Here is a 10,240-nt window from a genome sequence, read left to right on the forward strand (position 1 = left end):
TACCATGTAGAAGAAAGCAAATTGATCCATTCCTATCTCCTTGTACTAAGGTCAAATCTAAGTGGATTAAGGAATTCCACATAAAACCAGATACACTGAAACTTATGGAGGAGAAAGTAGGGAAAATTCTCGAAGATACGGGTACAGGGAAAAAAAATCCTGAATAGAACAGCAATGGCTTCTGCTGTAAGTTCGAGAATCAACAAATGGGACCTCATAAAGTTGCAAAGCTTCTGCAAGGCAAAAGACACCGTCAATAAGACAAAAAGACCACCAACAGATTGGGAAAGGATCTTTACCTATCCTCAATCAGATAGAGGACTAATATCAAATATATATAAAGAAATCAAGAAGGTGGACTCCTGAAAATCAAATAACCCCATTAAAAAATGGGGCTCAGAGCTGAACAAAGAAGTCTCACCTGAGGAATACCGAATGGCAGAGAAGGACCTGAAAAAATATTCAACATCCTTAATCATCAGGGAAATGCAAATCAAAACAACCCTGAGATTCCACCTCACACCAGTCAGAATGGCTAAGATCAAAAATTCAGGTGATAGCAGATGCTTTTCAAGGATGTGGAGAAAGAGGAACACTCCTCCATTGTTGGTGGGATTGCAAGCTTGTACAACCACTCTGGAAATCAGTCTGGCGTTTCCTCAGAAAATTGGACATAGTACTACTGGAGGATCCAGCAATACCTCTCCTGGTTGTATATCCAGAAGATGTTCCAACCAGCAAGAAGGACACGTGCTCCACTATGTTCATAGCAGCCTTATTTATAATAGCCAGAAGCTGGAAAGAACCCAGATGCCCCTCAACAGAGGAATGGATACAGAAAATATGGTACATTTACACAATGGAGTACTACTCAGCTATTAAAAAGAATGAATTTATGAAATTCCTAGGCAAATGGATGGACCTGGAGGGCATCATCTTGAGTGAGGTAACCCACTCACAAAAGAACTCATACAGTATGTACTCACTGATAAGTGGATATTAGCCCAGAAACTTAGTATACCCAAGATATAAGATCCAATTTGCCAAATGCATGAAACTCTAGGAGAATGAAGACCAAAGTGTGGACACTGTGTCCCTTCTTAGAATTGGGAACAAAACACCCATGGAGGGAGTTACAGAGACAAAGTTTGGAGCTGTGACAAAAGGATGGACCATCTAGAGACTGCCATATCCGGGGATCCATCCCATAATCAGCTTCCAAGAGCTGACACCATTGCATACACTAGCAAGATTTTGCTGAAAGGACCCAAATATAGCTGTCTCTTGTGAGACTATTCTGGGGCCTAGCAAACACAGAAGTGGATTCTCACAATCAGCTATTGGATGGATCACAGGGCCCCCAATGGAGGAGCTAGAGAAAGTACCCAAGGAGCTAAAGGGATCTGCAACCCTATAGATGGAACAACATTATGAACTAACCAGTACCCATGAGCTCTTGACTCTAGCTTCAAAAGTATCAAAAGATGGCCTAGCGGCCATCACTGGAAAGAGAGTCCCATTGGACTTGCAAACTTTATATGCCTCTGTACAGGGGAATGTCAGGGCCAAAAAGTGGAAGTGGATGGGTAGGGGAATGGGGGAAGGGTATGGGGGACTTTTGGGATAACATTGGAAATGTAAATGAGGAAATTACCTAATAAAAAAGTTTTTAAAAAATTGAAAAAAAATGATTAAACTAACTGCCATGGCTATTAAGTTTTCAGGTCTTCATATCCAACAAAGGACATATTTATGATCACAGACTTCTATTAGAAGAAACCAATGAAGAGAACCAGAAAGAGGATGTGACCTAGAAGAAAACAGCCTATTTGTTTTCTTTTTTTTTCCATTTTTTATTAGGTATTTAGCTCATTTACATTTCCAATGCTATCCCAAAATTCCCCCATACCCACCCCCCACTCCCCTATCCACCCACTCCCCCTTTTTGGCCCTGGCGTTCCCCTGTACTGGGGCATATAAAGTTTGCAAGTCCAAAGGGCCTCTCTTTCCAGTGATGGTTGGTTAGGCAATCTTTTGATACATATGCAGCTAGAGACAAGAGCTCCGGTGTACTGCTTAGTTCATATTGTTGTTCCACCTATAGGGTTGCAGTTCCCTTTAGTTCCTATTTGTTTTCTTACCATAAAATTGAATTAACCTATGATGGAGAGTCAAATTTTCCCTAAAATTATGAAAATTGTATTTCTCATTTACAGATTTTTATTAAAGAGCTTCTTCTTCTCCTTCTCCTTCTCCTTCTCCTTCTCCTTCTCCTCCTTCTCCTTCTCTTTCTCCTCCTCCTCCTCCTCCTCCTCCTCCTCCTCCTCCTCCTCCTTCTTCTTCTTCTTCTTCTTCTTCTTCTTCTTCTTCTTCTTCTTCTTCTTCTTCTTCTTCTTCCTCTTCTTTTTTTAAAGGAATCTTGGTTCATGTGTGGTTTCTTCAATGTTAATTATGATATAAAATATTTTTTCCTTGCAATGACATTAATGATCACTCTAACTTCTTTTTCAGGTAATTATGTATGCTAATCATAGTCAGAACTTAAAGTGATCAAGAAAATATACATAAAAGCTAATATATATGTTTTAATAGTAGGTATTAAAGTTTAGATAAAGGTAATATGGATACTTAAAGGGTATTTTTGACAATGTAATTAGATCACAAGAACATTTCAATTATTTTTTAATAGGTGCAGAATTCTTTTTTGTGATTGCTTAAACTAGACATCAAAAGGCAGAAAAGAAAATTGACTTTTAAGAAAACACACTTTAAATAGCTAGCTAAAAGAATAAGTGGCAACCAAGCTTTAGATAACATATAAGATTTATTACTGACAAAATTTACTGCACAAATACTTCATAATAACTCAAGACAAAAAGCTATGGATAGTCATTCATAAATGCATTTGTTTATATTATGAATTATAAACTCATGTTATCTATTGGGATTTTTTTAAAGATTCTATTTTTCTAGATCAACTAAATAGTTTTGGTCTATGTAGTATAATACATCTTCAAACATATATGTAATGAGTGAATTTTATATTCATGTTTGATAAAATAACTGCAACTTTTAAAGTAATATGATCATAATTATATTAATTTGTTTTATGTTTTGGTCAGTTTTGACTCTATTAAAGTTGGCATATGGTGGCTTAGCTTCCACCAACCATTCAATAATGTAATATGCCAGTGTGCATGTCATGATTAAAATTTTGGTGATGTGCTCAATACTGAGGGTTGAGTCAATTGCCAATTACTGTTCACACTTATGCATAATCACATAATATTATGAATAATAAACAATCACCATAGCTTTCTTTTCAAGTTATTTGTAGAGTACACCAGTCCCCAGTAATGAATGACCTCAACATACACCATTGTGATTCTCTCATGTATCAAAAGAACACTAGTAACTTAAGGAAAAACAAGTTGGAATTAAAAACCTGAAAGACAAATGCAATTTAGTTTACCAATTGCACTTCACTGCCTTTAATAGCTGTCTTAATTCATCCAGGTTGGCTCAGAGTAAACATTACATATGATGCATAAGCAGGTCAATGAGAAGACATTTTTTTCTCGTTCCAGCTACCAAACTTCTTATTTCCCGGGCAACTATGTGAGGAGACTTTTAGAACATTACTTATCAGCAAAACAGAAGTATAAAGAAAAGTTTTGTCCTAGTGGCCAAAAAACTGTCTTAGACAGTAAACTGTCTTTTCTATTCTTCTTTAGGAAAATTTTAGACTGGATGTAACACAATTTTAAAACTTGCTTACTCCAGCAGTACCACAGAGAACAAAGAAGGAGAAAGAAATTACTTACACACACACACACACACACACATGTGTATATGTATATGTATATGTATATGTATATGTATGTAAAATTTCCAAAAACTTTATGTGCAATAGTGCAAAGACATTTTGTGTCGTGTGGCCAGGTTTAAGGTTCAGTTTCCCTAAGATATAAAAGTACGTAGCTTTCCTCCAGGAATGTAGATATGACCATGTTGAAGAGACATTGAAGAAGCAAGAGGAACTTCTGCTCCCTCACAGATTATGATAATAATCTCATCAGGTAGCAATCAAGGAGTAATCTGTTCTTTAAGAGTCAATGGACATGTATTCTCAATCTACAAGTAGTTTGTGAAACCCATTTGAAATTTTGTATGTGGCATACAGTTCAAGTATCTTTTCCAGTCTGAACTCAACATGATGGTATAAAGTGGGGAAAAGTAAGAAACACTATCTTCCTGGTTTTCTTCCTGGGCTGATTCCCAGTAATTAGGCTTGATCATGGAACAAACTGTTCTTTATTAATATAAACATTTGGGCTGGAAATGAAGCTTCATTAGTAAAAGTAGCTATAGTAAAATCCTGAGGACCCAAGTTTGAAACTTTAGAACCCACATAAAAGCTGAACACCTACTGTGTGTTTGTCAACCTAGTATTCTTATGAAGATATGAATGAAGTGGAAGAATACTCTTCAGAGACTCACTGGCCAGATAGCCTGGTATACTCATCAGTAGAGATCCCGCCTATAATGGTATAGAAGGCAAGAGCTGACATTGAAGTTGTCTTTGGACTGGCACAAGCATAATAGCAATATAAGCATACTTGTATGCATATAAACACACATATGTAAACAAGTACACATCTACCTCTAAAACATGGATGGATTGTGTGGACGAAACACAGATTAAGAACTGAAACTTCCTATACTAAAATACCCACATAACCTTAGTCATGTTAAGTAACTAAGAATTAATAAACTCAGTACTATAAATTTCTGAAGTTAAGACTTGCAACGATGTGTCAGGGGTCACGTATCATGAAGGAGAAGTATATTCTAAAATAACATAAGGAAATAGAGTGTAATAAAATGAGTCTAAAAACAAGATTCATGATGAAAAAGGTGAAAGATTCTCATGTTCAGAAATCTCAGAGAGAAAATCCTTAGATGAAAGGGGAGAGAAATTGACCAGGAAACCATAAATAAATAAATAAATAAATACATACATACATACATACATACATACATACATACATAGAAACAGGTTGGTTATATTACTAGCTGGAAAGACATTGATTCCTGAAGAAAATTGAATTATATAATTTTTTTCAAAGAAATGACTCATTTATTGATGGAGGGTCAGCAGGGGAGAGCAGGTTGGGGTACATATTAATGAGGAGCTCTCTCACTCCAGGGAAAATGTTGTCAAGATCTAAAATATCTGGGCATATCAGAGGTGGAGAATAGTTCAGGAGTGCTGGGGAATGGACAGGAAATAAAAGAAAGGATTTTCTAGATCTAAGGAGGTGGGGCAGGGGCAGATGGCATTCATGGGAACTAGAAGAGCCCTTCCCTGGCAGGTTGGAGAGATAGTGGGTTTTAGGAGTTAAAGGTGAAGCAAAGAGAAACAACCTGGTCTGTGAGCTTGGCCCTCATGATGAAGATGCTCATGGGATCAGATGGAACGAGGGAGCTGGGTGCAGAGGTGGGGTGTTCAGGATCAGAGCATTGCTGGTATGCCCCAGGGGCAGAGTAACGGCAGGAGACTTAAGCCACCTCCTCTTCAGCCTCCTATTCGAACTGGACCTCTGCAGCGTTGGTACTCAGACACCAAGTTTATATTGCTCTCTGCTTCCATAAACTCCATCTGGTCCATACCTTCGCCCGTGTACCAGTGCAGGAAGGCCTTGCACCTGAACATGGTGGTGAACTGCTCCAAGATGTGATTGAACTGCTCCTGGATGGCTTTGCTGTGGCTGATGAAAGTGGCTGCCATTTTCAGATTCCGGGGTAGAATGTCACACAGGGCTGTATTGACATTGTTGGGGATCCACTCAACCAAGTAGCTGCTGTTCTTGCTCTGCACACTTAGCATCTGCTCGTCCACCTCCTGCATGGACATCCATCCCTAGAAGACAGTAGCCTTGGTCAGGTAGCAACCATGTCAGGTCACCATGTTCTAGCCATCATGTTCTTAGCATCAAACATCTGTTGGGTTAGCTCAGGAATGGTGAGGGCCTGGTACTGCTGGATGCCCCTGCTGGTCAAGAGTGGGAATCCTAGCATGAAGAAGTGGAGACAGGGAGACTGGGGGGAGGTGGGGGAATGGCACCATGTTCACAGCCAGTTTGCATAGATCTACATTGAGCTTGCCTGGTCACCTCACTCATGGTGGCTGGTGGCTGAGGTCCCCGTAGATGGGTGTGGTCATTGCCAAACAGTAGGTCTCATCAGTATTCTCTACCAGCTGATGCACAGACAGAGTGGCATTGTAGGGCACCACCACCATGTCAGATACCTTGGCTGGTGGCACCACGCTGAACATATTCATGACCTTGTCTGAGAACTCCAGGATCTTGCTGATGAGCAAGGTTCCCATGCCTGTGCCGGTACCACCTCTGAGCGAGTGGGTGAGCTGGTAGACCTGGAGACAGTCATAGCTTTCTGCCTCTTTGTGCACCACATCCAGGGCTACATCCACTAACTCTGCACCCTCGGTGTTAGTAACCCTTGGCTCAGTTGTTGCCTGCTCCGGATTGACCAAACACAGTTTTCTGACTGCTTCCAAAGGGGCCAGAGCAGACAGAGTCCACGGTGCTAGGTTCCAAGTCAACCAGCGCAGCTCTGGAGACATAATTTCCACCTGTGGCCTCGTTGTAGTAGACACTGATTCTCTCCAGCTGGAGGTCACTGTCTCCATGATAAGTTCCAGTGGGCTTGATGCTATGCCCATCACTGATGACTATCCAGAACTTGGCTCCCATCTGGTTACCACATTGCCCGGCTTCCAGGAGCATGATTTCCTGCCTGGTGGTGGCACTGCTCGTGGACAGGTGTCGACTAGCTGCTGTGACTCTGGCTCTGGCTCTGAATGAGATGGCTGTGGAACCGAATTATATAAATCTTAGTACTCAAATGAGGACTAACATTAGTTCAGTAAAGAAATAGGCCAAGGAAGTGTGGTAGAGGTGTATAAGGTGTAGAGACTTAGGCGATTTTCAAGTGCTACTCCAAATCCAGCAATGGCCTGTTGGTGTCCTATGTGGCAGAATGTGAGCATGGTGATTAATTTGAATTAAAAAGCCTCTGAGCTTATACAAATAAGGGAGCTCACAGTGCTAAGATATAAGAAGTGTGAAGTTGGCTACATTCTCTGTATTGAGGGATCTGATTTTAGAATGCAATGTAAATAAAAAGCTTCCCTTCCTCCAATTTAATTCCACTCCAATCTGCCAAAGGAGCAGAATTTAAATCCCCCTACATCTGCAGCCAAGAAAAGCACTAGCTAAGTATTTATAAATAGAAAGCTACAGGTGGAATTCAAAGGGAGTGGAACCATTTCTCAGCAATAAATAAAGCAGGGAGCCAGAAGCTTCTACATATGACTTATAGGAAAGCACCCTTATTCCTACAGTGGTCAAGTTACCATTGTAGAGGCAGTATTAAAACAATAATGACAGCCGGGCGTGGTGACGCACGCCTTTAATCCCAGCACTCGGAAGGCAGAGGCAGGCGGATTTCTGAGTTTGAGGCCAGACTGGTCTACAAAGTGAACTCCAGGACAGCCAGGGCTATACAGAGAAACCCTGTCTCGAAAAAAAACAAAACAAAACAAAAACAAAAAAAAACAAGCAAACAAACAAACAAAAAACAATAATGACTACCAAAAAGTAAGAAGAAACCAGAAGTATCAGGGTGTATTTAACTCAACCAAACTTACAAGAAAGCACATCATGAACTATCAGAAGAAAATTGATAGCTCCAAAATGGTCCTTGATGAGAAAGAACTAGACAGACTTATGAGACTCTGCATAAGTATTCACACCATAGTAGTACTAACTAATGTTAAACTTACTGGTAGTTAAATCGTTACTGTCCCAAGCAATTGTCTTAGCTTGGTTTTTTTTTTTTTGGCGGGGGGGGGGGGGGCATATCCTTGCCTAGTCTCAAACGCATAGGAATCTGTTAGCTTCTGCCTCCTAGGTACTGAGATTAAAGGTGTATGCTATCACACTCAGCTCTATTTGCTTTTAACTCTCAACTTGATACATTCTAGAGCGTTCTGAGAAGGTACTCAATTAGGGAATTTTCAGGATGAGATGGGCCTGTGAACAATGTCTGTGGGTATTGTCTTGATTATTAGTTGATTAATAAATATGAATATTACATAGCAATATTTTCTAGGTAGGTAGTCCTGGACTGTTTAAAAGAGCTAGCTGAGAATAGACCAGCCTGGACCTGAACAAGCAAGTGGCATTGATCAAGTCAAGAATGATGTAATAAGTAAAAATAATACTGATGTAACATGATGGGCAGAATAGCTGGAGAGTTAATATCTTCTGATTACTGATGTTGTTGATTTTTCACAATAATCGCTCCTACCATTTCAAATATAGAGGCCTGACTCTACCTTTACATTACAATGCTCAAGGTCCTTTTACTAGCAGTAAGGGGTTGGGAAGTCCATGGTATCTCCACCTCTGTTCAATGCTACTGACAATTCTTTCTATGTAGAAGAAAGCTTTAAAAAGGGAGGACGGGGTAGGGGGTTTCCGGAGGAGATAACATTTGAAATGTAAATAAATGAAATATCCAATAAAAAATGTAGAAAATAGGGAATGCCACTAGTTTCTTTTTTTATTTATATTTGCTTCGTATACATTCAAGTTTGTGTGTGTATTTGTGTGTATGTACATGTGTGTCCCTCAAAGTTGATATCTGATATCTTCCTAGATTACAGTCCACTTTGTTCATAGATATAGGGTCTCTCAGGTGAATATGGACTTTGCTACTTCTTTCTAGTCTAGCTACTAAGCTTGCACAAGGATCCTGTTTTTCTGCCTCTGTGGTGCTGGAATTTCAGAGGGCCCACTATATAGATGTCTCATGGTTTTGTGTAGGTTATGGGAACTTGGAATCCTGTCTACACACTTGCATGGCAAGTTCTTTACATTAGTTCTTATCCATAGTTACATAGTTACATAGTTCTTATCCATAGTTACAGCCCTACAAGCTAATTTTGACAAGGTATCAGTTTCCCTCTGATCTTTTTTTATCTTCCTTCTTTTATTGAAAATAGATTTTTTTCCACACCATAATTCTGAATATGGTTTTACCTTCCCTGACCCCTACAAGATTCTCCCCACTTTTCATTCCATCTGAATTCATACCCTTTCTGTTTCTCTTTAGAAAAGAAAAAGGCACCTAGAAAATAATAATGAAATAAAACAAAATAAAATAAACAAAGCAAAATAAACAGGAATGGGGCAAACATATGTAGACACTGTGTTTTGTACGCAATGAATCCCATAAAAACATAAAACTGAAAGTCATGATATATACTCAAAGGAGTTGTAAGGTTAAACAAAGGCCCAGACAAAACATTATGAGACAAAGAACCTCCAAGATGCCGTTGAATTTTTTGTTGTTTTGTTTTGGGGTGTGTGTGTGTGTGTGTGTGTGTGTGTGTGTGTCCTACTGCTAGACAAAGAATGAGAGACATTGGGACAGTCAATCTTAAATAGAATGTTTTATTTATTTATTTTTAACATAAAATATCCTTTTCTCATATAATACATCTTGACCACAATTTCTACTCCTTCCGCTCCTCCTTGCTCCCTTCACCTCCCCCGCTTCCCCAATTCCACTTTAGTCCTTTTTTCTTCAAAGGAGCAAGCCTCCAAGAAACAACTAAACACGACAAAACAAAATACAGTAAGACAAAGCAAAAACCCAATAGGAGGAAAAGAATCCCAAGAGTAATTGAAAGAGTGAGAGACATACCCGCTTCCACTATGAAAAGCCCCAGAAAAACACAAGCTAAAGCTATAGAACATACTCAGAGGGCCTGGTGCATACCCTTGCAGGGCTGGTGCTTGCTGAGGCCAAATTAGTCCTGATTAGTTAATTCAATGGGCCATATTCTCCTAGTGTCTTTCAACCCCTCTGACACCTCAAATCTTCCTTTCTCCCTTCTGTGGAGTTTCCTGATCTCAGAGAGGGACCTGATTGAGATCTCCAAGTGACCCTTTTTCTCCACATCATGTCTATCTCTGCAACCTGCTGCTATCTGCCGCTGGAAGAAACCTCTCTGATGAGGACTTAACAAGGCTCCAATAAGAATAGAAGATTGTCTTTAGAAATCATTTTTTCCATTTATTAGGATTAGGTTCCACTCTAGGTGTCTGAGATATCCAGTCTCTAGTTCCTGGCCCAGTTATTCTCC

At 39.6% G+C, this 10,240-nt stretch overlaps 1 pseudogene; it reads right to left on the minus strand.

Moving 5' to 3' along the window:
• Positions 1-5,365: 5,365 nt before the first annotated feature.
• Gm6173 (predicted gene 6173) lies at positions 5,366-6,902 on the minus strand (annotated as a pseudogene).

Source organism: Mus musculus, chromosome 18 (assembly GCF_000001635.26).
Source record: "Mus musculus strain C57BL/6J chromosome 18, GRCm38.p6 C57BL/6J".
Classification (NCBI taxonomy): Eukaryota; Metazoa; Chordata; class Mammalia; order Rodentia; family Muridae; genus Mus; species Mus musculus.